The sequence below is a fragment of the Phyllostomus discolor genome, chromosome X, assembly GCF_004126475.2.
Source record: "Phyllostomus discolor isolate MPI-MPIP mPhyDis1 chromosome X, mPhyDis1.pri.v3, whole genome shotgun sequence".
NCBI classification, from domain to species: Eukaryota; Metazoa; Chordata; class Mammalia; order Chiroptera; family Phyllostomidae; genus Phyllostomus; species Phyllostomus discolor.
Window position 1 is genome coordinate 28,352,177 of NC_050198.1, and position 17,081 is coordinate 28,369,257.

Genomic DNA, 17,081 nt, shown 5'->3' on the forward strand with positions numbered 1-17,081 from the left:
AGTGCATGGCAAGGACCATTAGTCAAGATCTCAGTTCCTGCTGTCAACTGAATTACCACCTACATGTTTCTCCAGACAGCTTGGGCTTCTTCATAGCCTGGCAGCCTCAAGGTGGTAGAACTTCTTACATGGTATCTCAGAGCTCCAAAAACAAGTGTCACAGATACAGCATATAAAAATTTAATGTGAGAGCCACCATAGACTAAAGTGAAAGCTAAAATCACAAAACTATTAGTGGAGAACATAGGAGAATATCAAGAACTTTGAGGTAACCAAAAATGTCTTCAACATCTTAAACACTAAAAACATCTTAAATATATTACAGAAAGCAATAACCACAAAACAAAAATTGACAATTTGAACTTCATCAAAACTTGAAATGTATACAGTACTAATTAAAGGACAGCACTGAGAAAGTGAATAGGAAAGCCACAGACTGGGAGAAAAATATTCTCAAAACATGTATCTGACAAATGACTACTATCCAGAAAATATCAAGAACTCCCATTACTCAATAATACAACAACCCAAACAGTAAAAATTGGCAAAAGATTAGAAAAGACACTTCACAAGAAAAGGTATACAAATAGCCAATAACCACATTAAAAAAGTGCTCAACATCATGGGTTAACAGGAAAATGCAAATGAAATTATAATGAGGCAGACTTTACTACATATTTACCAGATAGCTTAAATTAAAAAGCCTAACAATACCAAATGTTGGTAAAGTTGTTAAGTGACCAGAATCCTAATACACTGTTACGAGGGATGTAAACTGGTACAACCACTTTGATCAAAATTCTGGCAGTTACTTACAAAACTAAACATATACCTATGTCCTAGCAATTCTATTTATGGCTATAAAACAAAGAGAAATAAAAATTTATGTTCACAAAGAGATTTGTACACCATTGCTCAGAGCAGGTTTATTCATATAAGTCAAAAATTGGAACTAACCCAGGTATCTATCATCAGGGCAAAGAATAAATAAATGGTGGTATAATCATACACTAGAATACTACCCAGCAATATAAAGAAATGAATTACTGGTGTATTCAACAATATGGGTGAATCTTAAAATCATACTGCATAAGAGAACCCATAAGAGGATTTGTGCTATATAATTCCATTTACGTGAACTTCTAGAACAAGAAAGGAACATCCACAGTGAAAAAAATTAGAATAGTGATTGCTTCTTGAATGAGGAATAAGGGCTGGTATTGACTGGCATAGGGTCTGAGGTGATAGTAATGTTCCATGTCTTAACAGAAATTTGGGTTGCACAGGTACATGTATTTGCCAAAACTCAGCACATGTACACTTAAGGTTTGTGCATTTTCTTGAACATAAATTTTACACTAAAAGAAAAAACTGTAAATAAATGGTAAACATGCTAACATATTTAGAGGAAAATCACTGATGACTGAATTTCTTTGAAATTCACCAAAGTTAAGATGGATTAATGGATGGAGGGAGAGATGTATGAATGGAGATTCCTGATAAAGCAAATACGGACATACCTTGTTTTACTGTGCTTCACTTTATTGTACTTCACAGATACTGCATTTTTTCCAAATTGAAGGTTTGTGGCAACCCTGCATCGAGCAAGTCTATTGGCACCACTTTTCCAACAGCATCTGCACACTTTGTGCCTCCGTCACATTTTAGTAATTCTCTCAATATTTCAAATTTTTCATTATTATTATATTTGTTATAGTGATCTGTGATCAGTGAACTTTGTTACTACCATAACTGTTTTGGGGCACCATGAATCACACTCACATTTGATGGTGAACTTAATAAATGTGTGTGTTCTGACTGCTCCACTGACAGGTGATTCCCTCATCTCTCTCTCCTTAGGCCTCCCTATTCCCTGAGACACAATGAGATTTAAATTAGGCTAATTAATAACCCTACAAGTGTCCTCTAAATGTTCAAGTGAAAGTAATAGTTGCAAATCTCTCTGTATAAATCCAAAGCTAGAAAATGGTTAAGCTTAGTGAGCAAGGCATGAAGAAAGCCAAGACAGGAGAACAATGGGCCTCTTGCACCACACAATTAGCCAAGTTGTGAATGCAAAGGAAAAGTTCTTGAAAGAAATTAAAAAGTACTACTGTAGTGAACACATGAATAAGAACGCTTAACAACCTTATTGCTGATATGAATAAAGTTTTAATGGTTTGGGTAGAAAATCAAACCACTTATAACATTCCCCTAAGCCAAAGCTTAATCCAGAGCAAGGCTCTAAATTGCTTCAATTCTGTGAAGGCTGAGAGAGGGGAGGAAGCTGCACAAGAAAAATCTAGTTATCAAAGGTTGATTCATGAGGCTTAAAGAAAGAAGCCATATTCACAATATAAAAATGCAAGGTGAGGCAGGAAAAAATTTATACTACTACATAAATGTAGTTGATAAAGCAGTGGCAGGGTTTGAAAGAAACTAACTTCATGAAAGGAATAGCTGACTGACACAACAAACTTCACTGTTGTTTTATTTTAAGAAATTGCCATGGCCACACCAAATTTCAGCAATCCCCAGTCTGATCAGTCAGCAACCATCAACATCAAGGTAAGACCCTCCAATGGCAAAAAATTTATAACTAAAGGCTCAGATGATCATTAGCATCTTTTGGTAATAAAGTATTTTTAAATTAAGGTATATACAGTACATTGGTTTTCGGACCTACTATTAGACTATAGTATAGTCTAAACATAACTTTTATATGCACTGGGCAACCAAAATATTCTTGTGACTCACTTTATTGTGACATTGGCTTTATTGCAGTGATCTGAAACTGAACCCACAATATCTCTGAGGTATGCCTATACTTGTATAGTACAATATTAATGATACAAACTAAGTGATGGGTTTATGGGTGTTCACTGTTTAGCCTTTCAACTTTTCTAAATGTTTTAAATTTTTCATGAAATGTTGGGGGAAATGAATGTATAATATTTGTTGCTAATTTGGTAATATTTTGAAAATTATAAAACCCATTTCATCCTAAAATTGATTTTTAAGCCCTAGAATTTTATAACATTAAAATATTCTGACCAATAATATAAGAATTTTCATAAGCATATTGAAGTTATTTGATCCTAATCAATAATTAAGAGTAGACCAGAGACGTTGAAATTAAGAACAAACTGACAGCAAACAGGGGGGAGGTGGGAGGGGTAATGGGGAGAAAAGGGGGAAGGGTTGTCAGGAACATGTATAAAGGACACATGGACAAAACCAAAAGGGGGTAGGATAGAGGGTGGGAGGTAGGGATGTCTGTGGGGGGGAGTAGTGGTGGGGAAATGGAGACAACTGTACTTGAATAACAATAAAAAAAGAAGAGTAGAGCTTCCAGTGAAACAACTACTCTATGATTCTGAGACTCTTGACAGCATTTGCCATTAGCTCTTTCTGGAAACTGAAGCAAGAAATAAAAAATGTTCAGTGCTCTTTGCCCAGGCTTTTTGGTTTTATCTGTTTGGGCTTTATTTGTTTTTATCTTTTTTATTTTTTTAACAATTGCTTCATTGTTAAAAAAAAATCAAAGAATGAGGCATACACTATTAATGGCTTGGCATGTAGCCTGTTAGGATTTCTTCAAAGTATACACAATCCTTGAAATATTTATATAAATATACATGCACACATAATCTTTAGATTTTGGCATAAATAGGATCATATTATACAGACTCCTGAATTTTGCTTTATCTACAAAACAGCATGACATATATATGGTAGCCATTAGTGCCATTCACCAACATCTGGTTTCCCTTTTTCTCCTGAACATATGGATGGGGCTATGTGACTAGTACTCACCAATAAATTGAGAGAGTAAATAATATGTATTTCTTCCCAGTAAAGAATTTGTTGGGTTTCACCCTCTCTCTAAAGGTCTCTTCTTTCTCTGGCACAGTGATCAGTACACAAGGTAGTAGCTGTTTTGTCAGCTTTAGTTCCTGAGTGGCTAACTATGAACAAAATCCCACCTGACAAGAACAATGGATACGGAGGGCAAGCAAGAAATAATCCTTTGTTGATTTAATTCCCTGAGATTTGGGGGTTGGCTGTAACTACAGCATTACTTAGCCTATCCTGACTACTACACTGAACATTTCTTCAGGTATGCATACTTGGTATATCTCATTCTTCCTCATGGCTAAATACTACTGTCCTAAACTAATGCAACAGAATGCATCAAACTATTCCCCTATTGTTGGATATTTGATTTTTTTTTCCAAATTTTTGCTATGACAAAGTCTGTTGCAATAAATATTGTGTGCACATAATCTATTACAATCCATTTGTCAATTTTTCTGAATATAAAGTTTCTAAAAGTGAAATTAACAAGTAATATGGTTTAAACATTCAACATAATGCTCCCAACTGCCCTCAAAATGCTGAACCAATTTAAATTCCTATCAGTAGAAAGTGAGAGTACCTGTTACCCTACATGCTCACCTGCAGTCAGTTATATTATTCTTTCAAAATGTTGCCAATATTCCATGAAGATTATATTTCATTGCTGTTTTAGCTTGTACCATTATTAGGCTTCTTTTCATAGGTGTAGAGGCTATTCGTATGTCTTCTAAGAACTGTCTATTCCTGTCCTTAACCCAGTTTTGTCTGATTTTATAGGTGTTTTTCATAAATCCTGAATGTTAATCCCCTGGTTCTTATATCAGTTGTAAATATTTTCTCTCAGTCTATCCTTTGTTTTTAAGTTTGTTTATAGTATCTTTTGCTATAGAGAAATATAAATTTTTCCTGTAGTCAATACAGTCAACTTTTCCTTTATGGTTTTTGGAAAACTGTGCTCTACCACAAAATAAAAGGGTATTCAGTGTTTCCCAATCCATTGTCACTAAAACCTTTACAAACAATCCATTCTTTCTCTACTGACTTGAAAAGTTCTATATATATATATCTTATAATAAAGTCCATAAAATGGGTCTTTTATGGACTTTATACTCTAGTTCACTGATATTTTTGTTTATTCCTTTACTAGTACATTTTGATATTTTTGAATATCTACAAACTATATAAATTCTAGTATCTAATCCACAGTATTCTTCTTTTTCAACACTTCTCCATCCTTTAATTTTCTTTGAGGAACCTCGAAATCAATGAGTCAATGTCCCTTCCCCTAACCCACTGGAACAAACCAAATCTACCAACAGCAACAACAAAAACACACATTGTAATTCTGATTGGAATTGCTTCAAATCTAGATTAATTTGGACAGATTAAAACTTTACAATAATGTCTTCCCATTAAGAGATATAATAAACTTTTGAAATAATATTCATTTTAGTCTTACACATTTCTTGTCCAGTTTATTCCTAGGTATTTCATGATTTTTTTTGTTGCTACAGTGAATAGTACCCTCCATTATATAACATTTATTTACTAGTTATTACTGCTTTCTATGTAGTTTTCTTGTATTTAGCTACTTTCCTGAATACTCTTAATAGTTCTAACCATTTTTAAATGAAGTGTTTTGAATTTTTAGATACACAATTATATTCAGGTTCTTATTTACAAATCAGTCTTCAGTTCTATTTTGGGCCTTTTAATCAGTGATTCCTAAATACCTATTTCCACTATACCTAGGGGTAAGAAAATAATGGGATTTTACAGCTGGAAGGAACCTTATAATGATCTAATCCAAGGGTTACCTAGTCAAATACTTACTAGGTATGCCGGTAAAATAACTGGGAGAAGGTATAAGACAATGAGGAATTGTAGAAACTAGGAAATAAAATGCAGAGAGCAGACTCTGTCTGAGTTGGGCAGCTGCCACTCACCCCCAATCGGTTGTTGCCATGGGGAAATGTAGGCCCAGTTTCTACTTTTCAAAAGGTGCCAAATATATAGATTTTTACATTGAAAATCCCAGTTTTAAAAACATTAAACAAAAGCCAAACAAAATATAATGGCCAGCTTTCAATCTAGGAACTTGAATCTAATCCAATACTTTCATATAAGGCAATTTAAACTAAAAAAAGGTGTATCAGAGATTGCCAAATGAGCAATGTGTAGAAGAGGGCTTTGTATTTTGTTTAACTGGTTGATGGGTCAGTTCAGTATCTTTAAAGTGCTAAAGCAGACAAGTATTTTATTTGGTTTGGTTACAAACAAGGAATTTAGTCCCTAATAGCAACATTTTATGTTCCCTGCTTGGCTCATCTTGGCTTAGATTTTCTACCATGGCAAATGAAAAGGGCACCTATTAATTCATCCTTCTGTATTTGGGGAAAGCCCTACATTATGTTCCCCATTCTGCCAACATGGAAGTCACATCTCCATTTCCTAGTCTTCCTTGCAGTTGAAAACATGCAGGTGACCCAGGTGTCACCAATCAAGGGAGCCTACATGAGACTTTGACTTAGAACAGGGGTATCAAACTCATTTTCACGAGGGACCACATTAGCCTCATAGTTGCCTTCAAGGGCCGAAATAATTTAAGGACTGTATAAATGTAACTAGTCCTTAACTGTTAAGGAGTTGAAATTACATTTGGCCCTTTGAAGGCAACCATGAGGCTGATGGGGCCCCCAGTGAAAGTGAGTTTGATACCCCTGACTTAGAAAGAATTAACAGATGAAAAACAGCTAGGGGTGGGCCATGTTTGGTGTCAGAGGAGTCCAGCTTTCTGGGGTAGCAAAGGACGTAAAGTTGCCAAAGCAGTGGTAGCAATGGTGGCACTAAAATTGAGTCCTTGGCAACAGTGCAAATGTAGCAATGAGTCGTGGGTAGTGCAGTGGTTAACAGAGGCCATTTTCTCATCACACAAGTTCTACGGCCCAGTCTGGGCACTGTTCCTAGAATTTAGCTTCAAGCTTATTTCTCCAGCTCTTCCAAAGATACTGTGAACTGCCCAGGATCCTTTTAATAAATTCCTTTTCTGCTTAACTAGCCAGAAATGATTCTGTTTTTTAAAATTAAGCTCTCACCAACACAAACACCATCAGGCAGTGACAGAATCAAATCTAAGATATTGGTCTCTTTGATTCCCAAGCCAGCATCCTTTTTATGACATCATACTATTTATATTTAATGCTTTTAGGAAGGTTCAAAATGTTATTTTAAAAATGTATGCCGAAGCTTCCATCTCATAGATATGCTATGAATATTGTCAAAGTGTCTATTTGGTTCTCGATGAGAACAGTTGTTTAAGTGCTTTTGGAATTTTTTAATCTTTGTTTTTGCTTTTGTTCTTTTTTTTCTTTTTTTTAATATATTTTATTGATTATGCTATTACAGTTGTCCCATTTCCCCCCTTCTCTCCCCTCCACCCTGTACCCCCCTCCCACCCACATTTCCCCCTTTAGTTCATGTCCATGTGTCATACTTATGAGCTCTTTAGTTTCTACATTTCCCGTACTATTCTTGCCCTCCCCCTATCTATTTTCAACCTACATTCTATGCTACTTATTCTCTATATCTTTTCCCCCTCTCTCCTCCTCCCACCCTCCTGCTGCTAACCCTCCATGTGCCCTCCATTTCTGTGGTTCTGTTCCTGTTCTAATTGTTTACTTAGTTTCTTTTGGTTTTGCTTTAGGTGTGGTTGTTAATATTTGTGAGTTTGCTGTCCTTTTACTATACATGTCTTTTCTTTATCTTCTTTTCTTAGATAAGTCCCTTTAGCATTTCATAAAATAAGGGCTTGGTGATGATGAACTCCTTTAACTTGACCTTATCTGAGAAGCACTTTATCTGCCCTTCCATTCTAAATGAGAGCTTTGCTGGATAGAGCAATCTGGGATGTAGGTCCTTGTCTTTCATGACTTGGAATACTTCTTTCCAGCCCCTTCTTGCCTGTAAAGTCTCTTTGGAGAAATCAGCTGACAGTCTGATGGGAACTCCTTTGTAGGTTACTGTCCCCTTATCTCTTGCTGCTTCTAGGATTCTCTCCTTCGTTTTTACCTTGGCTAATGTAATTATGATGTGCCTTGGTGTGTTTCTTCTTGGGTCCAACTTCTTTGGGGCTCTCTGCGCTCCTTGGATTTCTTGGAAGACTGTTCCCTTTGCCAGTTTGGGGAAGTTCTCCTTTATTATTTGTTCAAATACATGCTCAATCTGTTGCTTTTCCCCTTCCGATTCTGGTACCCCTATAATTCGGATGTTGGAACATTTAAAGGTGTCTTGGATGCTCTTAATCTTTTCCTCAATTTTTTGAATTCTTATTTCATCATGCTTTCCTGCTTGGTTGATTCTATCTTCCTTCTGGTCCACTGTATTGTTTTGAGACTCATATTCCTTCCTTTCACTATTGGCTCTCCTCCGCGTGTCTTCCTGCATCTGTTTTATGGTACTCTGCATTCTTTCATCTAAATTTCGTCCAAAATCAACCAGTTCTGTGAGCTTTCTGATCACCAGTGTTTTGAACTGTGCATCTGATAGATTGGCTAATTCTTGGTCGCTCAAAAGGATGAGTCCTGGGGGACTGATCTGCTCTGTTGAAAACATATTTTTTTTCCCCTATCTCTCCTTTTTTTTTTTTTTCCGGTCTGGTTGGTCTTGTTACGGTGGGGGGCGGAGCCTTAGGTGCAAACCGGGGCTGGGCACCCCAGTCGCTAGATTGTGACGTTATATGTGGGGGCGGGGTGGGAGCGGGAGCGGGGCGGGAGGAAACAATGGCGGTAGTTCCGTTCCCCTGGGCTCAGACCCTTGTCTGGGCTTCTGGGCCGAGAGTTCTGCCCTGGTCCACAATCGCTACCCCTCTGGGTCTGCCAGCCGCAGCTTGCGTACTCAGGGGTCACCGCTGCCTTCTTGCGCCCCCGGATGGCTTTTGCGCCGATTTCACACCAAACCTTCCCCCGACCTCCGGGCGCCGCCGCCGACCCGAGCCAGCCCCGCGCCTGCCCGGCTCGTCTTCTCCTACCAGTCCGGATGAACGCGTCTACTTCAACTTCTTGGCTGCCCAACTTCCATTCAGATAAATCCTCTGCCGGATCTGGCTGTTATTCTGATAGTAAATTATTGTTGTAAATTATTGGTTTTCTAATCTTGGTTGTACGAGGAGGTACGGTGCGTCCACCTATTCCTCCATCTTGCCGGAAGTCCAGCTTTTGTTCTTATAGACTCATAGACTAGTGGCTTCCTTAAAAGATGTTAGACAGCTTACAACAAAAATACCAATAATAATATACACAGAGTTGTTCAAACAAAGATAGAGCAAACCCACATAAAAGAGATAATTGTCTTAGATAAATAAGAATGAGATCATTATAATGTTCTAAGCAGTAAATTTACAATCTTCCTTGAAGCAAAGGACAGTAATAGGGTAAATTATATTAATATTTCCCAACCTTGGTTTGGGAAATGATGTTTATTTTCCAACTTCATGGCCTCCAAGTTTTTAGAGTTTCTTCCAACTTCATTTATTAAATAAAGTTTTCAATAACCTCATCATGGGTAAATACATAACTAATTGAAATACCAACAACAGAACACAGATCCCCATTACTATTTTTGGTGATACCACATTGCAACTATTGATAAAGGGATTTAAATTTCTACTGTGCACTATGTTAAATAAGAACTTCGCATACATTATCAAATTTATTTATCACAACAGCTGTATGCAGTAGGTATTAATATCCTTATTTTATTTTTTTTAAATATTTTATTTATTTATTTTTAGAGAGGGAAGGGAGGGGGAGAGAGAGAGAGAGAGAGAGAGAGAGAGAGAGAGAGGGAAACATCAATGTGCGGTTGCTGGGGGTTATGGCCTGCAACCCAGGAATGTACCCTGGCTGGGAATCGAACCTGGGACACTTTGGTTCCCAGCCCGCGCTCAATCCACTGAGCTACGCCAGCCAGGTGGTATTAATATCCTTATTTTACAGGTGAAAACATTGTTGAGTAATTTATTCAAGGCCACCCAAATGATAGCGCTGAGATTTGGATTCAGGTCTGCAAGTCCAAAATTGGATCTATTTATGTTATGCTAACACCCTCAGGGAAAAAATTTTGTTTTACAAGACAGAAAATTTTCTCAAGGCTCTAAATATTAGGAATTTATAATATGAATATTCACAGGAAACCTCCTGACTCTACAGTGAATACTGGGAATCTGAGGAAGAACTGCATAATAATTGACTACATTCACTGAGGTCTGAGACACAATACTGGAGGTATCTGGGAAAGATATAAGGGTAAACTGGATATGAACCTTGCCTTCTGAGAGGTTCACCCAGGTAGGGAGAAGAGATGAATGCACAGTAAACCAAAATACACACAGGCTACATGAGGTGGTGTCATCTCTGCTGAGTAGGTCAAGGCTTGGGGAGGTGTAAAGAGGGAGGGACTGGCCACATCTTCCCAGGCATGGCGTTCTCTCTGCTGCTACTGCCTGTGGTTCAGAGTCCAGGGCCCACATTGGGAGGCCTAGTCCTGCCCATGTTCCCAACTGCCTAGCTGCCAAGCCTAGTCTTTGTCCTGCTCCCTGCTGAAATATTCCCATCAGTTTTCTAAGGCTCTAAGAAAGAGTCTCTGCACTTTTGGGTAATAATCAACAGCTCTCATATAGGCCAATCTGACAGACCATGAAAAAATGGTCCAAGAAAAATAGGTACAGCCTAGAGGCAGAACTAGTGATCCCCACGAGACAGAAGAGAAATATCCCTTCCCCAAACTGCCTCCTTTTCCCTAGTCCCTGCAATCCCTGAAGTCAATTTTCAGGCAAACATCTCAGGAAGGCCCACTCATTAATACATTATCTACCCTGGCACCTTAAGCAAAGATAGTTTATTAGCTCCTGCCCTCAAGGGTTCCCTGAAGAGGTGCAAATCTCAGAAGAAGAAAAATGCTTGGACTTGGACCACTGCCCAGAGCAGCAGGTCCAGGCTCTGAGTCCCCAGGTGTCACTAAGGGTGTCAGATTTGTAAGCAGGGGAGAGTCAGAACCACAGAAGTAGAGCCCAGAGGCTGACACTGCTATCCTGCCTGTCTGCCTACTCTACTATTTTAATGCCTGAATTTGTAAAGGGAACGTTTTACAAGTGTATTTATAAACCTACATTTTAAATGGTTCAGAATGTCACTGCCTGGAATGGGCCTTAGAGACCATTATATAGACAAAAGAGTGAGGTGCAGGTAGGTAAAGTGAGTTGCCCAAGTCACTTGGCTTGTGAGGCTGAGGCCTAGCTCTCCCTGACTCTCATACAATCAGAGACAGATTGCCGTTCCCCATTGCAAGGTAATCAATTATTTACTTGTTTGCTGAAAACTGGAAACTGAATGCTCCTTGAACAATAGGATCATTCATTAAATTATTCAACAAACATCTATTGTACCTGGCAGGAGCCAACTGTGGATGCAGAGAAGTAAACAAATAACTCAGCAGGAGCTACCAATGAATAGTAGGTGAAAAGCATTAGCATGTTTGGCCCAAAGTAAGTATTCAATGAATGATGACTTCTACTAAAACATTCTTCTAGTGAGATGGAAATAAGGAGAGAAGTATAGGTAAGGGTCAGATCATGACTAAACCCACATGAAACACTGAATGGATGGGATTTTCCCTGAAGACAATGAGTAGCAGAGGAGTAACATGATCAGATTTTAAGAAGGCCATTCTAGCAAAACTTTGGAATATGAGAGTTAAGAAAAAGGTATCAGTTACAAAGCTCTCAAGAAAGTCCAAATGAACAGTGATAAAAAGCTGACCCACAACAGTGAAGCTGGGGATGGAGTGAAGTAGTTTAAGCAGACCAATTTCAAGAGGTTGGGAGAGGTCAAGATAGGAGAGGGAGGAGAGACAAGGCAAGCCCAGGCTCAAGGGGAGAAGTATGGTGGTCTCTACCAAGACAGGGTCCCCAGCTACAACTTTATGGGAGAAGAAAATTAAGTCAATTCAGGGAAAGTTATTTTTGGATGCCTAAGGGACACCTAAGGGGAAGATGTCCTACAGCAGCAGTCCCTAACCTTTTTTGTCACCAGGGACCGGTTTCATGGAAGACAGTTTTTCCATGGACCGGGGTTGTGTAGGAGAGACAGGAGGCACAGCTCAGGCAGTAATGCAAGCACCATCCATAAACCAAGAGGAGGGGGTTGGGGACCCCTGTCCTAGAGGTATTCATATTTTCAGGTCTATAGTTCAGGAGAAAGGTTGGAGCTTGAGGCACTAATATAGGGAACTTAGCCTTCAGCAGCCAGCCAGAGCAGTTAGGCCAAGCAACTTAACAAATATTTACTAACATCCTACTATCAGCCAGTCACTGTGAAAAGTGATAATGCAAAAGCAAAAAAATAAGAAAGAGAAGGTCCCTGACCTCAAAAATACTATATTCTGGTGAGAATAGCCAGAGTATTCATACATACATATACAAATAAATAAAAGAAAAATATTATCTAGTAAAAGTGGCAAATACAGAATTATAGGATATGGTATGATATGGACTGGCTATGTTGTTCATTTGCCTTTGCCCAGGGAAGAGCATGAGGAGCAAAAGAGAAGACTGAAGACCATGAACTAAGAACCCATAGTTGTGGACCAACCAATAAGGTACAGTACTCGATACTGAGCATGTTATATGGAGATATCTGGTTTACACCCTCGTCTGAAAACAATTCCATCACCTCCAAACTGAAATCTCTAAGACTAATTCTAGTAGTTTGTTATTACATTCAGGAACTATATGTACTGAGCCCAGTGCTAGGTGGGACAAAGTTCCTGCCCCTCAGAAAATTCATATTTTAATACGATAAATAAGATGCACATAAGCACACACATACCAAGTACAAATATCTAAGTAAAGTAACTACATATTGTCATAAGAAAAATATAGATGACTTCTGGTCAAGATGGCAGTATAGGCAGACATGGCTCTCTTCTTTGCACAACCACATCAAAATTACAACTAAAATATAGAACAACCATCGCTCAGAACCAACAGAAATTGAGTTGAATGGAAGTCCGACAACTATGGAGTTAAAGAAATCACATTCACCCAGACTAGTAGGAAGAGCGCAGACATGGAATGGGTTGGTCCCACATCCACGTGTGGTGGATAAAAATTCAGGTGGGATTATCTCGGGAGTGAGGAGTCATAGGCCCACACCAAGCCCCCAGCCCAAGGTTCCAGTGTCAGAGAGATAAGTTTCCATAATTTCTGGCTGCAAAAACCAGTGAGGATCAAATTGGTGGAAGAAACTTCTAGAGCCCCAAGAAATTCCTCTTAAAGAACCGATACATGGACTCACCTACTCAGAGTCACTTTCTGAGCTTCAACACTGGGATAGTGGCTTGAAGGGCACCACTGGTGGCAGGGGAGGCTGAGGTGTCTGGCATCAAGGCAAGCAAAGGTCATTGTCCCTTTTCTGGGCCTTCCACTCACAGAACAGGCAGACTGGTTCCATATCTAAGATTCCATCAACCTGGCTAACACTGTTTAACCTGCTTTGGGGATCCCCAGACACTCTGCCCCATCCAACTTATGGGCTCACCCAGGCTGCTTTTCCATATGAATGACTGGACTTGGCTCATGCTTTACAACTTTCTAAATCCTTTCACACAAGCATCAGCTGGCCTCAGTGAGCCCCAAGCCCAGAACTAGCAACTAGATTCACAGCTTGGCTTTGCCTGGAAATCTCCAAGCCCAGCACAAGTAGCAGCCATCTCAAATTGCTATACAGCTCAGGAAGGGTGGCCCTGGGCAAAACACAGGTGAAGGCTGACCTTGGCCTGCACCACCCAGGAAAGCCAGGGGCCACTGAACCCAGTGGACAGCTACAGACCACGTCAGAGAACCACCACCCTGCCTCTGCACAGCTGATCCTCCACAGAGGGTGGAGGTTGGTGGTAAGTGATTACAGACAATTCTTGTAGCTGCCTGGCCTGGGTAAGTCCTCCCATTGATTGGCCAACAGCAACCAAGGCTCAATTACAAGAGAAGGGTGTATTCAGCCCACATTAAGGGCACACCTCAAGTACCCAGCTTGGGTAGTAGTGGAAGCTGTGCCACTGGACCCTACAGGACACCTACTACATTAGGTCATGCTACCAAGACAGGCAGTTATAGCAGCTCTACCTAATACATAGAAACAAACACAGGGAGGCTGTCAAAATGAGGAAACAAAGAAACATGGCCCAAATGAAAGAACAGATCAAAACTCCAGAAAAAGAACTAAACAAAATGGAGATAAGCAATCTATCAGATGCAGAGTTCAAAACACTATTTATAAGGATGCTCAAGGAACTCAGTGAAGACCTTAACAGCATAAAACAGACTCAGTCAGAAATGAAGGATACACTAATTGAAATAAAGAACAATTTACAGGGAAAAAAACAGTAGAGTGGATGAAGCTGAGAATCAAATCAATGATTTGGAACATAGGGAAGCAAAAAACAACCAAAAAGAATAAGGAAAGAGAATCCAAAAAAATGAGGATAGTGTAAGCAGCCTGTGAGACAACTTTATGCCATCCAGCATTCGCTCTATAGGGGTTCCAGAAGAAGAGAAAGAGCAAGAAATTGGTAATATATCTAAAAAAAATAAAATAACAGTTCCCTAATTGATGAAGGAAATAGACATGCAAGTCCAAGAAGCACAGAGAGTCCTAAACAAGGTGGACACAAAGAGGCCCACCCCAAGACACATCATAATTAAGACGCCAAAGGTTAAAGATAAAGAGATGGGTGGGTGGGAAAATGGGTGAGAGGTGAGGGGATTAAGAAGTACAAATAGGTAGTTACAGAATAGCCATGGGGATGTAAAGTACAGTATGGGAAAGGGAATAGCCAAAGAACTTTTACACACGTGATCCATGGACATGAACAAGGGTGGGGGGATGGCCTGAGGGAGTGAGGGTGTTATTATGTGGAGTGTGGCAAAGGGGGAAAAATTGGGACAACTGTAATAACATAATCAATAAAATATAATTTTATAAAAAACTAAGTGCCCATGAGTAAATTAGGGGATCAGAAAACTGTGGCACATTTACACAATGGAACACTATGCAGCAGAAAGAACAAACTCCTACCCTTCACAATAGCATGGATGGAACTGGAGAATATGAAGCTAAGTGATATAAACCAGGCAGCAAAAGACAAATACCATATGATCTCACCTATAAGTCTGCAATCTAATCAACAAAACAAACAAGCATGCAAAATAGAACCAGAGACAGGAACATAAACAACAAACTGACAGTGATTAGAGGGGAGCAGGAAAAGGAATAACAGGGGAAAGAAGGGGAAGGGTCAAGCCACGGAACATATATAAATGACCAATGGATAAGTACAATGGGGGAGGAGGATTGAATGTGGAAGTTGGGGGGATGGGTAAGACAGGGGAGAGTAATGGGGGAAAACGGGGACAATGGTACTTGAACAACAGTAAAAAGTTTTAAAAAAATAAAAAAGAAATAAAGAAAAATGTAAACAAGGGACTAAGAATAAATGAGTGATCCACTTTATGTAGAATAGTCAGAAAGTCAGTCCATGTAAGGAAGTGATATTTAAGCTGAGTCTTACAGTTTGTCATAAAAAGGGTGGTGGTGTGGACATTCCAAGCAGAGGGGGACTGCGTGTGCAGAGGCTTAGAAGCAGGAAAGTGTTTGAGAAATTGAGTGACAGCAAGGCCAGAGGACAGGGCTGGATAAAAAAGGATGACATTAGAAATATAAACAGAGAGTCACATCACTCAAGGCCCTCCCTGTCAACTACAGTAAAATGTTTGGATCTTGTTGTAAGAATGATGGCAAGCCACTGAAAGGATTTTCCAGTCAGGCATGACCTGATCTGATTTTCATCTTAAGAAATTTCTCACCGTGACAGGGCCTAAAGATCATGAGCTGGTCACTTCTGAGCATGCATGCCTTGAAGCCACCCTCCAATCACAGTGTAGTGGTCCTTTATTCCACAAGTAATTAAGGTCAGGCCTCCATCTGTGGAGCAACTTTTCCTCCTTGGATCTCCTGCTTGGCCTAAGTGCTTCCCCAAAAGCCCCATAAACTAACTAAAGTGTTTCCAATAGATTTTGCTAGAGTGTTGGGAGAATGGATACTTTGGTAAAAGGACACAAAATAATAAAACAAAACCACTCCCTCATTTCTGATGGAAATTTTTCTCCTGTACTGCTTGCCATTAGTCCATGGCCTGAGCAATTGTCCTTGTTCTTTACTTGTCTCCTTTATTTTGCAAAAGGCCTTGAACATGTGTACTACTGTGAACAATAACAAAGAACTATACATTCTTATTGATCCCAGAAGGCTGAAAATTATAAACAACAGAAATACGTTCTTTGAATGCTTTTCTCTAAAGAACGTTTTAGGAAAAACAAAATAGCTTTGTTAAAACAACAAATGAACTTTTGGGACATCTGCGGCCTCATGGAGGGCTCAGGTAACCAGGTATTGATGCAAGAGGTGACTTTAGGCACAAAGTTGGAAAGACCTCCCTGCCACCTTCCCCTAGGCTCATTTCCTCATCTCTCAGCCCACATCTTGATTGCATGGAGCTGTTTCCTATACAGCTTTCAGCCACAATTGTTTTCAGGAACCAGAATTCTCAGCCTAAAGAGAAAGTCCCCTTTGTCCTCCATCCATGATTTAATTTACATTCTCCTCTATGCTCCATTCACTTTGTTTTTTAGGCAAAGAGAAGTCTCACAATTGTACTAGACCCTAATTTTGAATTTCCCTGTTTCCTCTCTTTGGAAATTTGCCTAAGTTAGCCACTGGACAATCCCCTCAGAATTAAGCTTTACCTTAGAGGAATCTTTATTGTTCATGATTTCTTATAATATTCTATAACTACTGTCATGTATTTTCCCTTGGTATCTATATTCTTATGTTTTTCAAAATACTCAAATGTGTGTGAGCATATATACACACAATGATATGCATATAAATCACTTTTTCTCTGATAATCAGTAAAGTTTCTACTCTTTTCCAGCTGGATCTCATTCCCAGGGATCTGACTCTCCTTTGTTGCCAGATTTTGAAGGGGTGTGGTTAGCTCCATTTTTTCTGCCTTTAACACTCAGATGCACCCTTCCTGGCATTCCCCTGATTCTTCAAAACCATAATTCACAAGATAATGTGATCAACTGACTTTCTACATTTTTGTCTCTC

General features: G+C 39.3%; 1 protein-coding gene across 2 annotated transcripts in view; it reads right to left on the minus strand.

The window, feature by feature from the left end:
• EFHC2 (EF-hand domain containing 2) overlaps positions 1-17,081 on the minus strand; it is a 257,879-nt gene that overhangs the window by 100,233 nt on the left and 140,565 nt on the right. The window lies entirely within an intron of this gene.